We start from the raw sequence: 10974 nt of genomic DNA, 5'->3' as shown, positions 1-10974 counted from the left end.
GTTTTTTTTTTTTTTCTCGTTTTTGTGTTTTTTTTTTTTTTAAACCTTCATGACTTGTAAATAGGGCCTTGGTTGGTTTTCTGACTGGTTTTTAAGGGGTTTGGAGGGTACCAAGTTTAGTCGGCTGTCCAGATCTCTGGTTGTCGAGTTAACTCAGACTCCAGTCTTGGAGTACCATGCCGTCATAAGGTTGGTAAAATAAAATATGAGTGCTTTGGCGTTCTTAGACAAAAGGTATGAGGGAGAAGGTAGGAGCTCACCTCTGAAGTGTTGGCGGCTGGTATGAACAGATTATTTAATCTTGGGAGGGTAGGGGAACACAGAAACTTAATATAATTACATGAAGGGAGAAGAAATTCTAGTAAGGGACTATTGTTAGAAAAAGCTGGGAAGGTATTTCAGAGTGTGCTTTTGTCCTCCCTAGTATCGTGCATTGAAAATGGTAAACACAGTGTGAGGCTGTAGCAGAAATTATAATAACTTCATTTTGCATCGTGACTGTTGTGTAAAAAATATATATATAATTGATGCATAATTTTGATTGGGAGATTGAAGGAAGGTCAGGGGAAAAGATGAAAAATTTGGTTAAAGTTGATCTTAAAGTCAAGTTTTGAAACAGAATGTTTCTAACAGGAACTCTAAAAAGATTCCTGTCATTAGTGTGTCATTTCAGTGAATGAAAAGTAAGAGGGACGATGAGCTCTGTTTTTATTAACAAAGCACTGTGTGTTAACCTAGGAAGGGTGGAAAAATACATTGTTTTTATTTTCTTTTGGTTTTTGAATAGTATAGCTCTTTCCATACTTGCATGAAAAAGGTACTTTTTAAGGATATGAGAGCATTATAGGAATATGCATCAAGGAACAGTACAAAATGCAGCATCACATGTAAGACCCCCCCCCCAAACCCAATGGATTTTTAAGCTAAGCAATAATCGTGTGATAAATTTTTTTGTACCTTCTGAAAATAATTATGCTGTATAAACTCATTTGCTCTGATTCCGAACATGTTATTTCAAAGTCACTTTTATGGTCTTGTCCCCTGTCCTTGTGTTGTACCTGACTGTATCTCCACGTATCTGACTTTATCCAATTCTAATTTTCTTCTAATTGCCTAATATCTCCCAATTTGTCGAAAATATCTATTACACTATGGCTGTTAACTAATCAGTAAATGTGCACTCAGCTTTGCTTTTGAGCTGGTCGGGATACGGAAGTATTATTTAAGATAAGGCCTCTCCCCTCAAGGAGCTTACAGGAAAAGTAAATATAATCCCAAACAAATAGTGTACAGAAGAAAACTGTGTATATAGGGCTAACTTGGTTTGTAAGTGCTATAGGCATTTATCAAAGGGACCACCAGAGATGGCTATTAAATCATTGTTGGTGTCTCTCTTTATTCTCTGGTTAGTAGTAAATGTCATAATCCATTCTTACTTACCTCTCATCAGTGAAATAAAGAACAAGCCTGCTTGTTAGCTAATATATTAGTGCCAGTATGGCAATCAAAACGTACATTTGTTTGTAGTCGTTTTCAGTTAAGGTGACATATTTTTGAAAATAGTTGGGAAAATTTATATTCATATGACCATAAAGACTTCAAGTCCTTTGGAATATTAAGGGCATAACTAAAAACATTCTACTACTGCTAGAAATGTTTTAATTTAAACAGATATGGCAATTTTAAAAACCATCTTTGTATTTTATTGTCATTTGCAGTTAATATGAAATTTTGTTTAGTCATATGTGAATATATTTGGACTTTGTATTTTGGGGAATATGTGATACCTACCCCATATATGCCGCTAATATATGTTGAGGATAAATTAAGAAATTCAAAAGAGGAATGTTAACAGCACCAATCTCCTATTACTACTATGGTATGTAGTAGAGTGAGAAAGAATTGCTTTTTTTTTTTTCCCCCCCAGAACATTCTGTGTGCACTTTTTCAGATGAAGGATTTGTGCATTGATAGGCCTGAATTGGCTAAATACCACAAAACAACCAATGATGAACTTCTAACACAGTAAACACTTCATAGTGAAGTAGAGAAAGTAGAAAAGGGGCCCCTGGGCGGCTCAGTCTGTTAAGCGTCTGCCTTTGGCTCAGGTCATGACCCAAGGATCCTGGGATCAAGCCCCACACCGGGCTTCCTGCTCAGCAGGGAGCCTACTCCCCCTGCTTGTGCTCTCTCATGCACTCTTTCTCTGTCAAATAAATTAATAAAATCTTTAAAAAAAAAAAAAAAAGGAAAAGAAAAAGTAGAAAAGATATGTTACAGATCATAGAATTAATTTACACAAAATGTGTTTGATTTTAGGTTGTAAAGAGTCTGGAAAAAGAATGGGCATTTGAAATATTTTTTTTTCTTCTCAAATTATACTTGGATAGTTCCAGCATGAATGTAGATAATATATTAACAATACTCTTAGATGCTTTTTTTTTTTTTTAAGATTTTCTTTATTTATTTGACAGAGAGAGACACAGCGAAAGAGGGAATACAAGCAGGGGGAGCGGGAGAGGGAGAAGCAGGCTTCCCGCGGAGCAGGGAGCCCGATGCGGGGCTCGATCCCAGGACCCTGGGATCATGACCTGAGCCGAAGGCAGACGCTTAACGACTGAGCCACCCAGGCGCCCCCTCTTAGATGCTTTTAAATGAAGCAAGATAAATTGTTTTTCTGTGTTTTAGGAAAACTCTGTTTATGCTGATTTTTATGGATCCAAAATGCCCAGACTAGCTTTTTGTGGTGAATTTTAATTAGTAGGAAGAAAATTGATTTGACTCTTTGGGATGTTTTGAATCTTTTAATAATAAAACTCGAAGGTGATTCTTTTGATAGATCTGAAACTCGCTGTGATGACTATCGCAAGTGCTTAGTGTATCTACAGTGGCCATCAGTAGTTTGTCCTGTGGGAATCATTGCTAATGATGTGAAAAGGCAGGAGAGAAGCAAGCCTTCGCCACTACCCTTGGGTTGCTCAGTACCCTGTGCATGCCTCACAGGTCACCATACTTATCACACCGCATTCTAATTGCTGACTTACTTTGTCCCCTTTATTCTGTATCCCTAGCACAGTGACTGGTAGTCAGTCATATGGAAGACATCAGTGCTGGAACATTCCCCTTTTGAATTTTTTCATTTATCATCAAAGTATCTTAGTGACACTGGGTTAGGTAAGTATTGCACACTGCAAACGGAGGCAGAAGCCTTCAGAGAGTTATGTGACCTGCCCAAGGTATAATCTCTGACACCTTCCACTGTTGCTGTACTCGTGTTATAGCTTCTTAGAGGTGCTATTTTGTTTTGTTTTGTTTTTGTCTTAGAAATTTTAGAAGAATAAATGAAATGATATAAAATGCATTATTAGAGTAAGAACAGGCTGTGCTGTGCTTATCTATATTTTGAACCTTTGCTGTTTTCTGTGTCTGGAGTGCCCTGCTCTTTCCCCCTTATCCCCAACTCATAAATCCTTAATGGGATGGCTCATCTTTCTAAGAAAAATTCTGAATTGGTTACAGAAAGGATTGCTGTCTGCTGTAGCTGAATGTCTGTCTCTGTATAATCCACACTACTGGTCTCCAAAGTGGGTGTGCAGGACAATCCATTGTGAGAAAAACATCTCTACCTTCTATTCCTGTCTGGCCAAAATGCTATTATGAACTCTTCTTCTTCTTCTTCTTCTTTTTTTAAGCCCAGGTTGTTTAAAATCAGCCACATGGGGAGGGGGAGTTAAGATGGCGGAGGAGTAGGGGGACTCTAAGCTTGCCTCCTTCCTTGAATAAAACTAGAAGCAGCCAGTGGTTTTTAAATTATTATTTTTTAACCATTTCTTCTTTCTTCTCAGACTTTCCTTTGGGGGTCATTTTCCCGTTGCCCAATGAACACCTTTGAAGTTCTTTTAGTAAAGGATTGTTAATCATAAACTTTTCTTTTTTAAATCTGAAATATATTTTGCCCTTATTATTCAGTGATAGTTTTGCTCAGTCTCCAATTCAAAATCGACAGCTATTTTCATTCATTGCTCCAAAGATAGTATCCCATGGTCTGGGCTGATTTCCATTGTTTCTGTTCAGAAGTCATCTACCATTAAGTTGGTGATCTTTTCAGGACGCCTGGGTGGCTCAGTTGGTTAAGCCTCTGCCTTTGGCTCAGGTCATGATCCCAGGGTCCTGGATCAAGTCCCACAGCGGACTCCTAGCTCATCGGGAGCCTGCTTCTCCCTCTGCCTGCCGCTCCCCCTGCTTGTGCTCTCTCTCTGACAAATAAATAAACCTTTAAAAAAAGGTACGTGATCTTTTCCATCTGTCTCTTTAAGATTCTCTGTTTTTCTTTAAGTGTTGGACTTTCACTATAGTGTTTTTAGGTATGGATTTCTTTTTTTTTTTTAATCTTTTTTAAGAAAGAGAGAGCGGGGAGGAGGGCAGAGGGAGGGAGAGAGAGAATCTTACGCAGGCTCCACACCCAGCGTGGAGCCAGCGTGAGGCTCCATGCAGGGCTTGATCTCACAACCTTGAGATCATGACCTGAGCTGAAATCACGAGTTGGATGCTTACCTAACTGAGCCACACAGGTGCCCCGGGTATGGATTTCTTTTTTTCCATCTTGCTTCCTATGTCTCTGATTTCCTATCTTTCATTAGTTCTAGATACTTATCAACTATTATCTTTTTGAAAATTGCCTTGTTTCTGCTCCCTTTAGAGGTTCATCTGGGGACTCTGATTTGATTATGTTAGACCATAGCTCCTCCATGTGCCTTAACTTCTCATTCATTTTTTCCACAAGTTCTTTGCCTCTCTGTACTACAAGCTGCATGATTTGTTTGGATTTATCATCTGTGGATTCATATCTTTCATCAGCTCTACAATCAGTCATTCTCTCTTTAAATATTAATTTACCTCTGTTCTCTCTAGTGTTTCCAGTGCCCTGATTAGATATGTTAAAATTTCTCATTCTATCCTACATATGTCTTAGACTCTCATTCCTTCTCCTATTCCATTGTTTCTCTGTACTACAGTGTAGAGTGTAATCTGCAGTACAGTTATGGTATGTAATGTTTAGATTTATCTTTCAGTTGGCTAAATCTCTTTAGCTGTATTTAAATCGCTATTAATCTCTCTGTTAAGTTTGGGTTAAACTGTGCTAAAAAACATGTAACATGAAATCTGCTTTTTTAACAAACTTCTAAGTGCACAACTGTCGGCACAGTGTTGTATAGCAAATCTATAGAACTTTTTCATCTTGCATGACTGAAACTTTATACCGTTGAATAGCAACTCCCCATTTTCCTCTTTCTCCAGTCCCTGCAAACCAAAATTCTACTCTCGGCTTTTATAAGTTTGACAACATTACATATCTCATTTAATCATGCAGTATCAGTCTTTCTGTGATGGGCTAATTTCACTTAGTGTAACGTCCTCGAGGTTCACCCATAATAAAGCATGACGGAATTCCCTTCCTTTTCATGTAGGAAAAATACTCCATTGAATGTATATAATACATTTTTTATCCATTCATCCACTGATGGACGTTTGAGATGTTCTCATAACTTGGCAGTTGTGAATAATGCTGCAATGAACATGGGATTGCAAATCTCTCTTTGAGGTCCTGGTTTCAATTCTTTTGAATAAATATCTGGAAGTGGATTGCCAGATTATATGTTAGTTCTATTTTTAATTTTTTGAGGAACCTCTGTATTGCTTTCCATAATGGCTACACCATTTTACATTCAAACCAGCAGTGCACAAGCGTTCCAGTCTTTCCACATCCTTGCCAACATTTATTATTGTCTGTTTTGTTTTTTGATAATGGCCATCCTAACAGGTGTGAAGTGATAATCTCACTGTGGTTTTGATTTGCATTTCTTGATGATTAGTGATTTTGAGCATCTTTTCATATACTTATTGACCATTTATATGTTTTCTTTGGAGAAATGTCTATTCAAGTTCTTCATCCATTAAAAATCAGGATTGTAAGAATTCCTTACAGATTTTGGATATTAACCCCTTTTTAGATATATGGTATGTAAATATTTTCTTCCGTTCTGTGGGTTGCCTTTCCACTGTGAGGATTGTTGCCTTTGCTGTGCAGAAGCTTTTTAGTTGATGTAGTCCCACCTGTCTATTTTTTGCCTTGAATTGCCTGTGTTTTTCCAGTTATATTCAGGAAGTCATTGTCAAGATCAATGTAATGAAGCTTTCCCCCATGTTTTCTTTTAGGAATTTTACAATTTCAGGTGTTATATTTAAGTCTTTAATGCATTTTGAGTTAGTTTTTGTGTATGATATAAGATAAAGGTCCGATTTCATTCTTCTGCATGTGAAGATCTGGTTTTCCCAACACTATTTATTGAAAAGACTATCATTTCCCGTTTGTATATTCTTGGTACTCTTATCAAAGATCATTTTACCGTATATACAAAGATGTATTTGTGGGCTCTCAATTCTATTCCATTAGTCTATATGCCTGTCTTTACACCAGTGCCATACTGTTTTGATTATTAGAACATTGTAATGTGCTTTGAAGTCATAAGTGTGAGGCCTTCATCTTTGTTCTTCTTTCTCAAGATTGTTTTGGTTATTCAGGGTCCTTGTGGTTCCATGTGAGTTTTAGGGTTGTTTTTTGTGTTTCTGTAAAAAAATGGCATGGAGCGCCTGGGTGGCTCAGTCGGTTAAGCCGCTGCCTTCAGCTCAGGTCATGATCCCGGGGTCCTGGGATCGAGCCCCACATCCGGCTCCCTGCCCAGTGGGGAGCCTGCTTCTCCCTCTCCCTCTGCCTGCTTCTCTGCCTACTTGTTGTCTCTCTGTCAAATAAATGAATGAAATCTTAAAAAAAAAAAAATGGCATTGGGGTTTTGATAGGGATTGTGTTGATCTGTAGATCTCTTTGGGTAGTATGGACATTTTATCAATATTACATCTTCCAAACCATAAACACAGGATGTCTTTCCATTTATATGTGTCTTCTTTATTTTAGCAATGTTTTGTAGTTTTCAATGTACAAGTCTTTTGTTTCATTAGTTAAATGTATTCCTAAATATTTTATTCTTTTTTTTTTTAAAGATTTTATTTATTTATTTGAGAGAGAGAGAGAATGAGAGACAGAGAGCATGAGAGGGAGGAGGATCAGAGGGAGAAGCAGACTCCCTGCCGAGTAGGGAGCCTGATGCGGAACTCGATCCCGGGACTCCAGGATCATGACCTGAGCCGAAGGCAGTCGCTTAACCAACTGAGCCACCCAGGCGCCCTATTTTATTCTTTTTTGATGCTATTGTAAATGAGGTTGTTTTCTTAGTTTTCTTTTCACATCATTTGTTGTTAGTGTATAGAAACACAACTGATTTTTGTTCGTTGATTTTTAGCCTGCAACTTTATTGAATTCATTTATAGTTCTAACAGTTGTTTGGGTTTTTTTGGTGGAAGTCATAGGGTTTTCTACATATAAGATCATGTCATTTGCAGACAGAGGTACTTTTACTTCTTCCTTTCCAGAGTGTATGGCTTTTATTTATTTTTCTTGCCTAATTGCTCTGGCTAAGATCTTCAGTGCTACATTGAATATAAATGGCAAGGGGGGCATCCTTGCCTTGTTCTTGATCACAGAGGATAAACTTTCAGTTTTCACCATTGAGTATGATGTTAGCTGTGGACTTTTCATATATGGTATTGATTATGTCGAGGTAATTTCCTTCTAGTCATAGTTTGTTGAGAGTTTTTTTTGTTTTGTTTTTAAAGATTTTATTTATTTGATAAGAGAGGGAGAGAGAGAGAATGTGTGCACGCACACAAGCAGGGGGAGCAGCAGAGGGAGAGAGAGAAGCAGGCTCTCCACTGAGCAGGGAGCCCAACACGGGGCTCAATCCCAGGATCCTGGGATCTTGACCTGAGCCAAAGGCAGATGCTTAACGGATCGAGCCACCCATGCGCCCCTATTGAGAGTTTTGTATGATGAAAGGGTATCGATGCCTTGTCTGCATCAATAGAGATGATCATGTGATTTTCATCATTTGTTCTGTTAATGTGTATTACGTTGATTACCTATGTTGAACCATCCTTGTATCCTAGGGATAGTTCCCACTTGGTCATCATGTTTGATCCTTTTAATGTGCTGTTAAATTTGGTTTGCTAAGACTTCATTTAGGATTTTTGCCTATATATTCATCAAGGTTATTGGTCTATGGTTTTCTTGTAGTGTCTTTTTCTGGTTTTGGTATTACAGTAATGCTGGCCTCATACAATGAGTTTCCCTCTCTCCAATTTTTGGAAAAGTTTTGGAAGGATTGGTGTTTATTCTTCTTAATATTTTTAAAAGATTTTATTTATTTGAGAGAGAGACAGAGAGAGACAGAGAGCACAAACAGGGGGAGCTGCAGAGGGAGAGGGAAAAGCAGGATCCCTGCTGAGCAGGGAGCCCAACATGGGGCTCAATCCCAGGACCCTGTGATCATGACCTGAGCCAAAGGCAGACACTTAATTGACTGAGCCACCCAGGTGCCCCTATTTTTCCTTAAATGTTTGGTAGAATTTACCCAAAACCATCTGGTCCTGGGCTTTTCTTTGTTGGAAAGTTTTTGATTACTGATTCAATCCCCTTACTACATCTGTTCAGATTTTCTTTTTCTTCACTGTTCAGTCTTGGGAGGTTGTATGTTCATGGGAATTTCCCCATTTCTTCTAGGTGCCAAGATGCCAATTTGTTGGCATATAATTACTTAAGGTAGTCTCTTACTATCCTTTCTAGTTCTATGGCATCAGTTGTAATGTTTCCTCTTTCCTTTTTTATTTTAATTTTGTTCTTCTCTCTTTTTTAGTCTAGCTAGAGATTTTTTTCATTTGTTGTTTTTTTTCCAAAAAACCAACTCTTCATTGACTTTTTTCTATTTTTTTAATTCTCTACTTCATTTATTACTACTATAATTTTACAGTTTTCTTTTGTTAATTTTAGGCTTAAGTTTTTCTTTTTTCTAGTTCCTTGGGGTGGATTTTGAGAGTGCTCTTTTTTTTTTTTAATGTTTTTACTACTATGAACTTCCCACTTAGTTCTGCTTTTGCTGCATCCTGTAAGTTTTTATATATTCTTTTCTTTCTTTTTTCCCCCTCCCCCAGTTGTGTGTGTGAGTGTGTGTTTTATTGATGCTGATGCTCAGGCCTTAGCTGTGTGCTACCGCAGGGGGTATAGCCACTCCTTCCACTGCTGCCTCTTGGTCTTCAGGTTTTCGTCTTCCTTGTTCAGCCAGAAGCACATGGCATATGTCTTCTTGGTCACAGATCCAGGGGCTTGTACTTCTTACCCTTGTAGAATTTCTGAGGTTCTCTTTCTGAGTCTGGTTGATGATGGTGAGAACGTGGGCAGTGGATTTGCGGACTACTCGGATCTTGGACAGCTTGGAAGCCATGCTGCCTGTCACTTTGGCGATGCACAGGTGGGACAGCTCCACCTTCAGGTCTTCCAGCTGTTTAAGCAGCTCCTCCTCCTTGATGCTGCAAAGGTCTGGAGCCTTAATTTGGGCCATGTCTGCACAATCTGCTGCTGATGATGATAGAAAGAGGACTGTATATTGTTTTCATTTGTCTCAAGATATTTTCTAATTTCTGTTTTGATTTCTTCCTGACCCAGTGGTTATTTGAGAATATGTTGCTTAATTTTCACATATTTTCCAGTTTTCTTCTGTTACTGATTTCTAGTTGCATACCGTTAGTTTGGATAAGATACTCGATATGATCTCAGCATTATTAAATTTGTAAGATTTTGTGACCTAACATGTGCCCCATCCTGAAGAATATCTGTATACATTTGATAAAAATGTGTTCTGTTGCTGTTCAGTGAAATGTTCTAAATATGTCTGTGAGGAACATTTAGTCTATAGCATTGTTCAAGTCTTCGGTTTTCTTCTTGATATCTGTTTGGACGTTCTACCCATTATTGAAAATGGGGTGGTGAAATTTTCTATCATTACTGTGTTGCTGTCTGTTTCTCCCTTTATTTCTGTCATTCTTTGCTTCATACATTTTATGTGCTGTGATTTGGGTTTTTAAATATTTTCAAATGTTATTATCTTCCTGGCCAATTGACCTTTTTATCATTATATAATGTTCCTATTTGTTTTCTCTCGGGCTTATAGTTCTTTTGTCTTTCTTAACATATCTTGCTGTCTTCCTATGTGTTTTGTTGATTTTTTTTTTTATAGTGACATGCTTTGATTTCTTTTTAATTTTTTTTGTGTATCTTCTCTAGGTATTTTCTTTGTGGTTACTGTGGGCTTACATGAAACATTTTACAATTATAACAAACCTGTTTTAAGCTGATAGCAGCTTAACTTCAATCTCATACAGAAATTCTGCTTTTACTTCTTCTTTCCCCACGCTCTATATTGTTGTTATCACAAATTACATTTTTTTGTATTGTATATCCATTAACATTTTATAGTTATAGTTTTACAAATACTTGGTTTTTAAACTTATATACCAGAATTAAAATGATTTACACAGCATTTTTACATTATTATAGTATTCTGTGTTTGTATATATATTTCCCATTACTGGTGAAGTTTATATTTTTGTATGCTTTCCTGTGGCTGTTTAGTGTCTTTTTGTTCAACTTGAATGACTCCTTTAAGCATTTTCTTGTAAGGCAGGTCTAGTGGTGATGAACTCTCTCAGCTTTTGTTTATCTGTGAAAGCTTTTATTCATTTTTGAAAGGTAGTTTTGCTGGATATAGCATTCTTGGCAGGCAAGTACCCCCCCCCCCCGCAGCAGTTCGAATATTTGCACTCTTTCCTGGTCTACAAGTTTTGTGCTGAGAAATTTGCTAATAAGTTTATGAGGGTTCCTTTGTACATGACAAGTAATTTATCTTGCTGCTTTCAAAATTCTTTGTCTTTGACCTTTGACTATTTGATTATGTGTTTGGGTGCAGACTTTTTTGGGTTCATCCTGTTTTGGATTCATCCTATTTAACTTCTGTTGGGTTTCTTGAA

At 37.5% G+C, this 10974-nt stretch overlaps 1 pseudogene; it reads right to left on the bottom strand.

Moving 5' to 3' along the window:
* Positions 1 to 8983: 8983 nt before the first annotated feature.
* Positions 8984 to 10471, bottom strand: LOC116643588 (annotated as a pseudogene).
* Between the last annotated feature and the right edge of the window lie 503 nt (positions 10472 to 10974).

Source organism: Phoca vitulina, unplaced genomic scaffold, assembly GCF_004348235.1.
Source record: "Phoca vitulina isolate PV1807 unplaced genomic scaffold, GSC_HSeal_1.0 scaffold26, whole genome shotgun sequence".
NCBI classification, from domain to species: domain Eukaryota; kingdom Metazoa; phylum Chordata; class Mammalia; order Carnivora; family Phocidae; genus Phoca; species Phoca vitulina.
This window is presented reverse-complemented; position numbering and strand designations above follow the sequence as displayed.